Genomic DNA, 13,685 nt, shown 5'->3' with positions numbered 1-13,685 from the left:
CTGATAGTCCTAACTCTTGTTTCTTGACAAACATTTTATATATAGAAAGTTTTTTATTTATTTAAATTGAATTTCCATATGCCATCCAAAGATATCTTCCAGTGGGGCATTAGGACAAGTCTTGTTTTACATTAGCTATTTTCCTTTTACCAAGGAAAACAAGCACTTAAAATTCTTGCTCTACATTTACCTTATTTTTCATAAGTTTTAGTTAAAATACATACTACTTGCATTATTTCACATTGACCTATAGCAATGGTTCTCAACCTGTGGGTCATGACCTCATGGTGGAGGGATTCAGAAAATTCTTTCACAGGAGTCTCCTAAGACCATCAGAAAAAACAGATGTTTACATTATAATTCATAATAATAACAAAAATAATTGCATATTTGAGGGTCACTGCAGCATGAGGAACTGCAGGAAGGTTGAGAACCACTACCAAAGAAAATATTAAAATATATGCAAATAACCTGGATGATTATTTGGTAGTATAGATTAACATGTGTCTTGATCTCATAGAAAGATTAATATCTGAATAACCCAACAATTGCTGGGAAATAATCTTTTTCAGTTCTTCTTTATTTCTGAGACATCAAGAACTTACATGTAATAGATTGTACACAAACACTTGAAAATATTTATTTTAACTTTAAGTATGGCTCACTCTTAACAGCAGCGTATCTATAGCTCCAAATTGAAATAAAACAGCAGCTGAAAGCAAGCCCTGCCTGAAGAGGGTTTTTCTGCAGAGCTAGTTGAACTCCTGTACCTTTGCCTATCTTAGGTTCGAGAATTACTCACCACAACCTTCAGCTTTATAGATGAACTATTCCTTACTCTTTTAAAATTGGAGTCAATGTGTTTTGTTTTTGTTTTTTGAAAAGCAGGATAGTCTCTACTTTCACTGTAAGGATAGTCTTCTTGAATAACTGCGGTAGCTTTCTCCATATTGCTGGCTGTTCAGTACATCTGGTATTAAAAAAAAAACATACACACATCCTGAGAAATGTCAAGAAGGAATTTTCCCACAGTGTATCATGAATGAATGAACTTTTATTTGCTTTATATTCTGTCATCAGAAGTATTAGTAGACCAGATTTAAGGCAATGTTCCAGTTAACATTTAATAAGTTGTGTGTGTGTGTGTGTGTGTGTGTGTGTGTGTGTGTGTGTGTACGTGTGTGTCGCATGCATGCATGTTGTGTGTGGTACGTGATTAGTGTGCATGGTGGGTGTGTATGTTTGTGTGCATGTGTGCATGTGTGTGTGTGTGTGTGTGTGTGTGTGTGTGTGTGTGTGTGTGTAGATTTGAATGTGTGCTCCTGGAGGCCTGATAGACCTCTATGTCTTCCTAACATTTCTTTTTTTAGCCAGGTCTCTCACTAATCTGGAGCCTTTCAATGGCCTGTAATCCCCAACGATCTTCCTGTCTCATCTCTGCCTTCTGCCATCCCTAACACTGGGATTAGAGGCACTCATAGCCATGTCCAACTTTTAAGTTGGTGCAGAGATCTGAACTCATGTCCTCCAACTTATACAACAAGCACTTTACTGGCTGAGCCGTCTCTCCAGCCCTTGAGTGTTCATGTTTGTCATGTGCCCAGGATGATCCATCTTCACTGAAGAATTGCTAGATTGCCTTTTCCTGTGTGCTCCACATAAAAACATCAAAACTTCTAGGTGAGGTAACCCTGTAAGTAGCCACTTCCTCTTTACAGAGACTGTATTGTACAACAGTCCCAGTTTGTTCCTGAATGCTGATAGTAGAGATGTTGGAGAAAGTCCTAGGTGAACATGGGCATCAATGTTGAAAGTTAAGCACCATCGATAAGGAAGAGAGTGGAAAGGAAGCTTAGGTGAGGAAGGAGAAAACATTAATTGTCAGTCCATGCCCTCCATTTACGTGGCATCACTGTTTAGGCATTTGCAAAAAGGAAACATTGAGGGAGGAGATATGAGAGGAGATGTTGAGAGTCTGAGATTAAATTAGACTGCTGGAAGGTTGGGTAACAGGGTCGGTGTGTGGGAACAGCCCAGACGGGAAGGAACTAGATGGCTGTTCTGTGGGATCGGCTGCCGCTATGTGGTCATCCATTTAGAACTTAGGATCTAGAGTTGGGGAAAATACTAAAGAGGAACATACTCAGAAATAAGCTTTTCTAACAACATCAATATCAAAAAAGTAAAAGACTACTCGAAACACACTAAAATTATAATTAGATCTCTAGTCTGAAGGGAAATGGCAACAGCTTTCCCCAGAGCCAATTATAGGACAGAATCTAGGCTCCCCTCAGAGCTGCCTGCTTCAGATCTGCATGGTAATAAGCAGGGGACTGCGGCACTCATTAGGCTAAGAAGCTGTGGAAGAAAATCAGCTAAAGGTATGGCTAAGGCCAGACAGCTTAGATCCATTCCCAGAGTTTCTGATTCAACAAATCCAGGCTAGGGCCCATGAGTAACTTTCTTACTGGCTCCAGAAATGATATTGTTGGATCAGAGGCTAGATTTTACGAACTAGTATAAGCAATGGAAATGCTCTTATATCCTTTTAGTTTCTACGTTCTAATTCGCTCATCTAGTTCTAATGCTATATAAATGCTCAGTAATGTGTCTCTCTGTCAGCCTACAGTTGAGATTATGGTATCACATAGAGCTAATTTTTGTGATGGACTCCCCACTGGCAAACTCTTTATTAACAGATTTTCATCCTGGTGATCCCTTGAACACCGATCTCTGCTGTTTCATATCGCCCTCTGTGGTATAGCAAGCTAGATCAGAACAGGCCATAGTGCTCAAAGACAATAGGCCATCATTTTATTTGTGGGCCTGGATTCTAACAAAAACACAGTGGGGCAATATTGTCTAAATGATGAGAATTTTTTTTACTAATGGTATATTTAATTATTGTCTTTAAAAAAAATAACAGGAAATAAGGAGAAAAGCACCTAAGTTGAAGTGAGTCTAGGAGGAAGGATGGAAGATAGAAGCTTACATAATTAATTCATATAAAGTTTCCATATGCTTACTAATGATGCTTTCCTGAAAATATCTATTTAAGTGTGAACTCAATTCAGCAACAAATTGAGAATGATGCCACCCACACTGACCATTTTTTTTAATTAATTTATTCATATTACATCTTGATTGTTAGCCCTTCCCCTGTTTCCTCCCATTCCTCCCTCCCTCCCACTTCCCCCCTTCTCCCCTCCCCTATGTCTGTGATTGAGGGAGACTTCTTCCCCCTATGTATGCTCTAAGATTATTGAGTCTCTTCTTGGTAACTTGCTCATTTTTATACACATGGTTTGACACATCTCAAGGTGGTAAGAACATAGGGCAGGAATTGCCTGAATACTACTGGAGTTCTGACGACCACAGCATTTTGCTGGTCAGTGGTACAGTCCATCCCATATGTATGGTTTTTCCAAAATCTTACAGTGGTTTCTCTTGCTTGGATCCAGGTGTATCAGCTTGGATTCTTGTGGAAGAGGCAAGTATACATTAAGAACAGTTGATTATTATTATTTAATAAAATAATAGCTGGGCTGTAGAAGGTCTTATGGACTCTAGTAAGGTCAAAGCCAGTTATATAATTCATGGAGAATAGTGGGATTGAAACACATATGGGATATAACCAGTGTTTGAAAAGGAGAAAGAGTGCAATACAAAGATAGTCATAGAAAGTAAACAACTAAAATCCTTTGGAATTTTAGTCATGGTACTTTGTAAGAGGCAGATGTTTCTCTTACATAACATTGATGAGTAATACTGTGACATGTTTTGATAAAAGTCAATTAGAATACATTCCTATGACAAGGTTCAACCGTGGGTATTGCCACCACAGCCACTGTGAAATCTCATAATAAGATTAAAGTGTCTCAGAGGACTGGCATAGATAAGACCTAAACAGAATGGCTGTGCAAAGGAAACTAAACAGAAAGTAAACCCCCCATTCAACATTTACATTTGAAAGGCCACTCATGTGCAATTAAGGCAAGAGAGCAAAGGTATCAATGAGCTGAGACCAAAAAGAAATTTAATAAATCTAAACAAGTATATCTAGAAAATGTTGATGGGCATGTGTATTTGCATATAGATAGCCAACATAAATAGGGACAATTTCGACAAAGGTTTTGGTATTTTACTATCAAAACCAGCCATAGCTACCGAACCCATGTTATTGAGAATGTGATTGTGGTTATCTTGCCTTTCACCACTGACTACTGGATATAAGATTACAAGGTAACTTATGAGCTCACTTGTCTTCAGATTTCCTCAGTGTGACCTACATGACTCACAACATATTGAAAAAGAAAGAAAAAAAAAAAGAAAGAAAGAAAAAGAAAAAGAATGAATGTCATCTGAGACACCATCAGTTAATTTTACTGAAGATTGGGTATTGCCTTGAATTTGTTTCCCAGAAGCAAAAGGTGAGTCTATCATTTTCTCAGAAAGATGAAGAGGGACTTGGTACACAGCAAGATGAACTGTGGTATTCTTTGCTGATGTGTAGGTAAAACGTTTCCAGCTCCCTCTCTTCTGACCACTCAGTACCTGGAATTGGAATTCTTATCTCCAGTTAAACCAACCTGTCTGACTAGTTCTGGTCAATGAACAGTAAGGAGAAACAATGCATGACATATTGACAAGAGCAGAAGAAAGGGAGCTGGAGATGTTTTACCTACATATCACTAAAGAATCCCACAATTTATCTTGCTGCCCCTTCCTTCTGCCTAAACCTTGGGAGTTATTATGTTCACAGTATAATTGTCATTTCCTGACTAGTCAAAATTGATACTGAATGTTGTCATCAGGTAGTATTAAAGTAGAATATTCTTTGCAGACAAAGGTTTCTTTCTGTTACTGTTGTTGTTTGGATGAGAATGGCTCCCATTGGCTAATATGTCTGAATACTAGGTCCCTGGTTAGTAGAACTGTTTGGAAAGGTTTTGGAGATGTGATCTTGTTGGAGAAAGTGTGTCACTGAGATCAGATTTGTGATTTCAAAAGACTTTGCACCTACCTTTCCCAGTCTCTCTCTCTCTCTCTCTCTCTCTCTCTCTCTCTCTCTCTCTCTCTCGCTCTCGCTCTCGCTCTCGCTCTCCTTCCTCCCTCCTTCCTTCCATCCTTCCTTTCTCCCTCCCTCCTACTCTCTCTCTCTCTCTTACTTGAATATCAATGTGAAAGTGATTTCATCTGTTCCTACTGCCATTCCTTTGCTCTGTCATCATGGACTCAGGTAATCCTCTGATATCATGAACTCAAATTAAGCACTTTCTTTTACAAGTTACTTTGGTCATGGTGTCTTATCATAGCAATAGAAATGGAACAAAGACAGCTACTATATATTTAAGGTTGAACAAAGAACATACATATCCTGTACATTAGGTATGTATGTTCTTTGTTCAACCTTAAATATATAGTAGCTGTCTTTGTTCCATTTCTATTGCTATGATAAGAGAATGGGGTCTGACTTTCACATGAACTCTGGTGCCCCATATTTGACCAGGTCCCCTGGATGGGGAGGCCTGGTGGCACTCAAAGGAAGGATAGCAGGCTACCAAGAAGAGACTTGATACCCTATGAGCATATACAGGGGGAAGAGGTCCCCCTCAGTCACAGTCATAGGGGAAGGGAGTAAGGGGAAAATGGGAGGGAGGGAAGAATGGGAGGATACAAGGGATGGGATAACAATTGAGATGTAATATGAATAAATTAATAAAATATATTTTTAAATGGTATATACTCACTTATATCTGCATATTAGCCCAAGGGGCATGTCCCACGAAAGCCTTCACTTACCAGGAAACTGAGACAGAGGGGAGGACATTCTAGTGGGACTCTAGATGAGAGAAGCATGGGAGAATGGCGAAGTAGAAGGATCCAGAGGGTCCTAGAAGCCTACAAGTAGAACATTATGATAAGCAGATTTGGGCCCAGGGGTCCTGCTCAAACTAAGGCACCAGCCAAGGACAATACAGGCGGTAAACCTTAAACCCCTACCCAGACCTAGACAATGGACAGAACACTCTCCACAGTAGGGTGGAGAGTGGGATATGACTTTCACATGAACTCTGGTGCCTCACCTTTGACCATGTCCCCTGGAGGGGGAGACCTGGTGGCACTCAGAGGAAGGACAGCAGGTTACCAAGAAGAGACTTGATACCCTATGAACATATACAGGGGGAGGTAATCCCCCTCAGGAACAGTCATAGGGGAGGGGAATAAGGGGAAAATGGGAGGGAGGGAAGAATGGGAGGATACAAAGGATGGGATAACCATTGAGATGTAACAAGAATAAATTAATAAAGTAAAAAAATAAGAATAAAAAAATAAAAAAATAAAATGTGAAGCTTCTGGAAGAACAAAAAAAAAGTACATATCATCATTGATAATAAATCTTAAAAATTTCATTTTTTTTTCCAAGACAGGGTTTCCTGATTAATAGCCCTGGATGCCCTGGGATTCACTTTCTAGACAAGGCTGTCCTTAAAAATCACGGAGATCAACCTGCCTTTGCCTCCCAAGTGCTATAAAGGCGCACACCCCTACATCCTTCACCATGGCAAACAAAAGGGCAATTAAATGATTCCTAATGATATTCTATCGTACTCATAGACAAAGCCTAGCAAAATCTTTGTCACAGAGACTTTATCCAGAAACTGATGAGGGCAGACACAGAGTCCCACAGTCCAACATTAGACTGAGGTCAGGGAATCCAATGGAAGAGAGGGAGGAAGAATTGCTGGAGCCAGGGATTTTAAGGATACCACAGGAATATAGGCCACAGAATCATGAAACTAAGGCTCATAGGGACTCACAGGGACTGAAATGACAGTCAGGGAGCTTGTCCTTTCCTAGATCCTCTGCATATATGTTATGTATGTGCAGCTTAGTGTTCTTGTAGGACTCCTGACAATGGGAGTGGTCTGTCTCTGCTTCTCTGTCATCTTCTTTTGGGGGCCTTTTCCTGATACTAGATTGCCTTGATAAGAGGGCATGTGCCTAGTCTTATTGTAAGTTGAAATGCCACGTTTGGCTGCTATCCCTGGGAGGCCTGCCCTTCCTGGAGGGGAAACAAAGAAGTGGATTTGGTGGGGGGGGGGGGGGAGTGAAGTCTAGGGAGGGGACTGGGAACAGAGGAGGGAGAAGACACTGCTGTCTAGAAGTATTGTATGAGAGAAGAATACATAAAAATGAATAAAATATCATGAATCAACAAGATTTATATTGAAGCATTTGCTCCTGTTCATTAAACAAGTATAGGGTAGAAGGCATACATGAATTTGCAGTTTGCATGTGCAGAGCTCCTAGTGTCTTTTACCTTTCATGTTGGTATTTTGAAGGAATGTGTCATTTGGTGAAACACTTGATTAGGTTCTGGAACTTTTCTGTTAGAAATAATTATCATATAAAGGAATAAAGCAGGTGGCACTTTTCTGGGCATCCACACTGAGAGGGTATGACTTGAGCTTTTTGTTTATTTCTTTCACAGTGGTTCATTCCAAGAGATGTTTTCCTGCAGAGTCACAATGAAAATATTTCTCAACGCTGAAGTATTTATTGTGCCCAGCTAGAGTACAGATAAAGTGGATGCTTGTCCTACACCAGTGTTCTCTGGAAGCTGTGCCATTGCTTCATCTCTATTCATGAGAAGTATAAGAGACACGTTCTGGAAGGGATATGGTTTTCTTAACGTTGTCTTCCTTAAGCTTCAAAGACTCATTGGAATTCAGAGCACAACAAATAGCATTTCAAATACTGCATCTGAGAGTGGGGGAAGGAAAAAGCCTTTTTTTTTTCAGCCTGAATTGCCAAAGGAGGAAGGAAATGAAGCTTGCTGGAAATGTATCTGCAGCAAAACCATGACAAAGGCAATGGTCTTTTTTTCTAGGCTTTATCATTGAAATTCTTCAACAAATGCTATTACCAAGATCTCCATAGAAATGGTATAATTGGCCCATATATTGAAGAGTGGGAGGAATAATTTTGTAGAGATTATTATGGGTAGCATTGTGAAATAATTAGTTGATATCTTTCTTTTATTTTCCTTTTTCCGTGAGTCTCAGTTCATGACAAACATCTTAAATCCTGGAAAACCAGAAGGAGTTAACATAAGGTGACTAGGAGCTTGGAAATGAAAGTTTGCAAGAAACAGACATTGATTAATCTAAGTAATTAGCTTCCTCTTGCTTTTTTTTTTTTCAGGGCATGCACAAGTAAAGACAACACTCTTAATATCTCCACTGCTGACCAGTGTTTACATACTAGGATGTCAAATGTTGCACGTAGTTCCTGAAAGACATCCAGTATCCACAAAGGATTATTATACTTGATTTCCACTTAAAAAACTTCATATATGTCATACACCCTTTTATAGAATTCCACATACTTATAAAGAGAATGTTTATGAGAATTCCATTATACAACATAGAATAACTTTAAATTTGCACTTTAATTTAAAAATGGACGCTTGATGTTTTATACTGTAGTAAACTAAAATGTCTTTCTTTTTTTTTTTGGCTATGTTTTAATTAGGATAATATAAGGTGCTAAGACTATAAAATTATAGGTCTCTAATGCTGAAAGGCATAATAGTTACATAATGCCTTGTGTGTTTTTATCTTCAGGGACAAGGAGCATTTATCATGACAATAGCTATGAGCTAAAGGTGTAGAGATTGCCTCTTTAAAAACTTATTTTATTATTATTTGTATATGTGTATATGTGTCTCACCTGTGTGTATGTCCATGTATCTAATATGTATGTCTATGCGTCTATAGCAGCACTCAAAAAAGTGCATCAGATTCCTTAGAATTAGTGTTACAGATGGTTCTGAGCTGTCATGATGCCTCTGGGAATTGAAGCGAGTTTCTCTGGAAGAGCAGCCAATGCTCTGAAACACTGATCCATTGTTCCAGCCTCCAGTCTGACTTTAAAAAATAGTTCTTGGAGTTTTATGTATTACCACAGGATATAATATCTTTGTAACTTAAAAAACTAATAACTATAAATAACTGCAAAAGGTATCACCAGGATGAAGTATCAACGGAAAGACCACAAGTGCCTTATTGTGTTTGTGGTTTTTATGCCCATTTTTCCCTTTTATCTTAATAGGCATAGTAAAAGTCATTACCAATATTATCACCCTAAAAAAATCCATGAACGATAGTCTCTAAATTTATTTTTGCTATGCAAAATGAACATACTAACATTCCATATAAAATAAGAGTGCACATTTGAAACCACTTAAATTTTCACAATATTTAATTATACTGAGAGTGATTTTCCTTTGATCACTTAACCTTTGCTAAGATTTTTATTCAGCTTAGTCTCTCTAAAGTATGAATGATCTTCACTTTTGCCCTTTAGAACAGTTTTTGTTATAAATTTTTAGAAAACTCTTCAGCTCTTTAAATACAAACAATGGGTTTTCTTCAACAATGCTGCTTTCTCTGAGCCTGGAGGCACACGTAATTTGTCGATTAGAACTTTGAATATAGCAGAATTGGCAGCATGATTATAGACTGCTATGGAAATTATATGCAAGACAAAAAACAAGGTCAGCACGAATGGTCTAGACAGTATTAAAGAAAGTATGGAGAAAACATTTCCCATTTGTGGCATTTCACAGTTGTTCTTAATATCTGTATACATTGATTTGCATCATTTTTTTTTTAACTCAAGCCTACTATGTTCTATGTGCCAGCTGTTCTATCCTTTTGTCTTATATTCCTGAACCAATACAGATCTATTACTGGCTTATGGAGAATTTAAAAATGAAGTAAATGTTAAAACTTGTCCGAGTGACCTGCATTTAACGGGTATTCCAAATTCCATGATGCTATTAATCTCCAAAATTTGCTGGCTCGGGCACCAGTCTGCATAGTATGCACTTGCACACTCACTTCCCTTCATCTCCATTCAATTATAAATGGAATCTGTTGTTTAATCCCATCTATGCAAATTTTACTGTTACAGTAAATAATAGTGCAGGTAATTACTATTATAGTTATCTAATACTTTTAACAATAACTTGAAAAACAAAGCAGTAAGAATACAAATAGCAATATTAATTCTTTGTAGTGATTGGTCTACAAAAAATAATACTCCAGAAAGTTTCACTTATTTGAAACTATTTTTTTACCTGGGTGTAAAATAAGAAATTGTATATACCAAGGAGTGGTATAGCTGGATCTTGAGCTAGATTGATTTCTAATTTTCTTAGACACTGATATGTTGACCTCCAAAGTGTCTGTATAAGTTTGCACTCCCACTAACTTGCTCAACTATCTTCATAGCAGCTTCATTTGTATGCAATAGCTAGAAACTGAAAACAACCCCAATGTCCCTCAACCAAAGAATGGATAAAGAAACTGTGGTACACTTACACAATGGAATACTACTCAATTTTTAAAAACAATGAGATTTACAAGCAAATGGATGGAACTAGGAAAAAAATCGTGCTGAATGAGGATGGGATAACTATTGAGATGTAACAAGAATAAATTAATAAAGGAAAAAAAACTAAAACTAAAAAAAAAAAAAAGAATGTTCAGAGGCTGGTAGAACACCTTTTTCTAGGTATACTTTTGAGAGTTTTCTTCTGAAAGAATTAAGCATTTGATTCTTTAGACCAAGTGAGGAAGATCCACCATCGCTCATTTGAGTGGACAGCATCTAATCCACCGAGGGTAGGGAGAGGAAGAAGTGAGATGCCCGGTGAACTCTGTCTCTTCTAGAACTGGCTCACTCACTTCTGCTTGTTCTTAATCACCAGAGCTCGTGGTCCCTCAAGGCTTTAGATTCTCAACCTACCACCAGAGGCTACCCAACTTGCAGGAAGCAGACATTAAGTGGGTTTCAGCACTGGTTGGTCCCCCTGGCTGTCCAGTTTGTAGACTATAAAATCTCCCAGCCTTCAAACTACAGTGAGCTAATTCCTTCTCAGGATTGTCTTCTAGTTCTTTCTACACGATTGCTTGTGTTCCTGTGAGGAATTTTGACTACTCTACTTGCATTCTCTCGGTAAATACTGTAAGACACTGTGCCTTCATGCAGACATTTTTATTTCTTGTTCAAAAATATGCCCTGAAATATTTTGCCATTGAATTCTAAACAAACGAACCACCACCACAACAAAATGCTTCTTATACATTTCTTTCCTTACCTTTCTTGATTAGTACTTATCACAAAGATGAGACTTTTTTATTTGATCCAATTCTCTCCTCTCTGTTTCTGGTTCTGTCTCTGTCTCTCCATTTATCCCTCTTTCCAGTGATAATTATTTTCCATCATCACACTATCTTATATGTTTTATTTCATTTAAAAACTATTTTTGTTTTTGTTTTTGGAGACATGATTTCTCTGTGTAGCCTTGGCTACACTGGACTCACTTTGTAGATCAGACTGGCCTCAAATTCACAGAGATCTGCCTGTCTCTGCCTCTCAGTGTTCTCAAGCACGCACTACTGTACCCCTGTTTATGAGTGGGTGCTGCCTATGTCATGGACTCTGCTGCCTGCTTTCAATCACTTCGCATTAACCGGCCTACCTGGCCTGGCCTCAGTCAATCAGAAGGAGCTAGCTCAGGCCTGATAAGACTTGGTATGCTGGCATGGGTTGGTGTGTGTGTGAATCCCTTTTTCTGAGGACAAGGAGAATAAGGGAAAGAGGGTGGGGAGAGTGAAAGGATACGAAGGAGGGGGCTATGATTGGAATATAAAATGAACACATACACTAAAAATAAAATTTAAAAATAAAACAAAATTTTAAATTTTCTATTTATTTTTAAATCCCAGAAATCTTGCCCTGTTGTCTAACTATGTTTTAAATATGGAGGACATGTGTTCTTTGTGTACTAAGAAGTATAATTTGAATATTTTTCCTAAGAAGGTTAACTAGATCCTACTTCCTTTCTTGTCTCTTTCTTTCCCATCTCATATCTGTTCTGAAGTCATCTTCTACTCTGTGCACTAACATATGCAGGTTTGTGCATTGTTCCTCTTTGGTGAGCCTTGTTCCTGTAGGGACCTGTGGGGCTCTGTACTGCAGACCCCAAATTCTCTATAGAAGGAACACAAGTCCTTTCCTTATGATCTGTCTTTATGGTTGTAGTTAATTTCCTTAGGCTGGAGTTTTCTTTCCAGCACCTTCTGTAGGGCTGGACTTGTAGAAAGATAGCATTAAAATTTGGCTTTACCATGGAATACCTTATTTCTTCCATCTGTAGTAACTGAATGGTTTTGCTAGTTTCACTGACATCTGTAGTCCTTTAGAGTCTGCAACACATATTGCCAGTCCCTCCTGGCTTTTAGTCCATTGATCTGTGAGGTATAATCCTAATAGGGCTGCCTTTAAATGTTACCTCGTGTTTTTTCCTCATAGCTTTTAATATTTATGTTGGTTTAAATAAGAATAGCCCCAATTGGCTCATAGATTTAAATGCTTGATCACCAGGGGGTGGCACTATTCACAGGGGTGGCCTTGTTGGAGTAGGTGCGACCTTGTTGAAGGAAGTGTGTCACTGGGGGTGGGTTTTGAAGTTTTACATACTCAAGCCAGGACCACTGTCTCTCCCAGTCCCAATGAAACGTTTTCCTATATAAGAGTTGCTGTTGCCATGGTTTCTCTTCACAGCAATAGAAACCTTAAAACAGTGTTCTCTCTTTGTTCTGTATGTTTAGTGTTATGATTGTTATGATTAGTATGTTCCAAGAGGACTTTTTTTTCTGGTTCAGTCTATTTGGTATTCTGTATGTTTCTTGTACCTTTATAGGCATTTTCTTCTTCATCTGGTTAGGAAATTTTTCTTCTATGATTTTGTTGAAAACTATTTCTGAGCTTTTGAACTGGGATTCTTCTTCCTGCCTTTATTCCTATTATTCTGAGGTTCGATCTTGTCATAATGTCCCTGATTTTCTGGATTTTTTCTATCAGAAGTTTTTTAGATTTAACATTTTCTTTGGCTGATGTATCTATTTCTTTTACAGTATCGTAAATGCCTGAGATTCTCTCTTCCATCTCTTACATTCAGTTTGTAAAGCTTGCTCCCAAGCTTACCCTCTCCACTTCAACAGTTTCACATTCAGAATTCTCTCAGTTTGCATTTTCTTATTGCTTCTATTTCTATTTTAAGGTTTTGAAGAATTTTATTCATTTATTTCCACTGTTTATGTTTTTCTGCATTTCTTTAATGGATTTATTAGTTTCTTCCAACTGTTTGTGTTTTCCTGCATTTTTTTAAAGGGATATGTTTACTTCCTTTTTTTAGGACCTCTATCATCTTCATATAGTTTATTTTAGGTCTTCTTCTTTTTTTGATTCAACTATGTTGAAATACTTAGAACCTGCTATTGTAGGATAGCTGGGATCTAGTGGAGATGTACTGCCCTTGCTATTACTGATTGTGTTTTTACACTGGCTTCTAGGCATCTGAGTTTCAGATGATTGTAGGTCTAGGTGCTGATTTCTGGATTTGTCTTTGTTGGGTCAACATTTTGTTCCTTGGCTTCTGTTTCCTCTCTGGATTTTCAGAGTGTGTGATGGCTGAGTTTTCTAGTAGGACATGTTTTGTGGACCTGACAGTTGTGGCCACTAGGGCTTACAGGTTAAATGTGTTTCTGTATTGGAAATCGGGTTAGGCCAGGTATCTGAGGATGTCCACAGGAGGAAGAAGAGCAATG

This window comes from Acomys minous (assembly GCF_964271855.1).
Source record: "Acomys minous genome assembly, chromosome: 1".
NCBI classification, from domain to species: Eukaryota; Metazoa; Chordata; class Mammalia; order Rodentia; family Muridae; genus Acomys; species Acomys minous.
The sequence above is the reverse complement of the archived record's forward strand: the minus strand, read 5'-3'. Positions refer to the sequence as shown.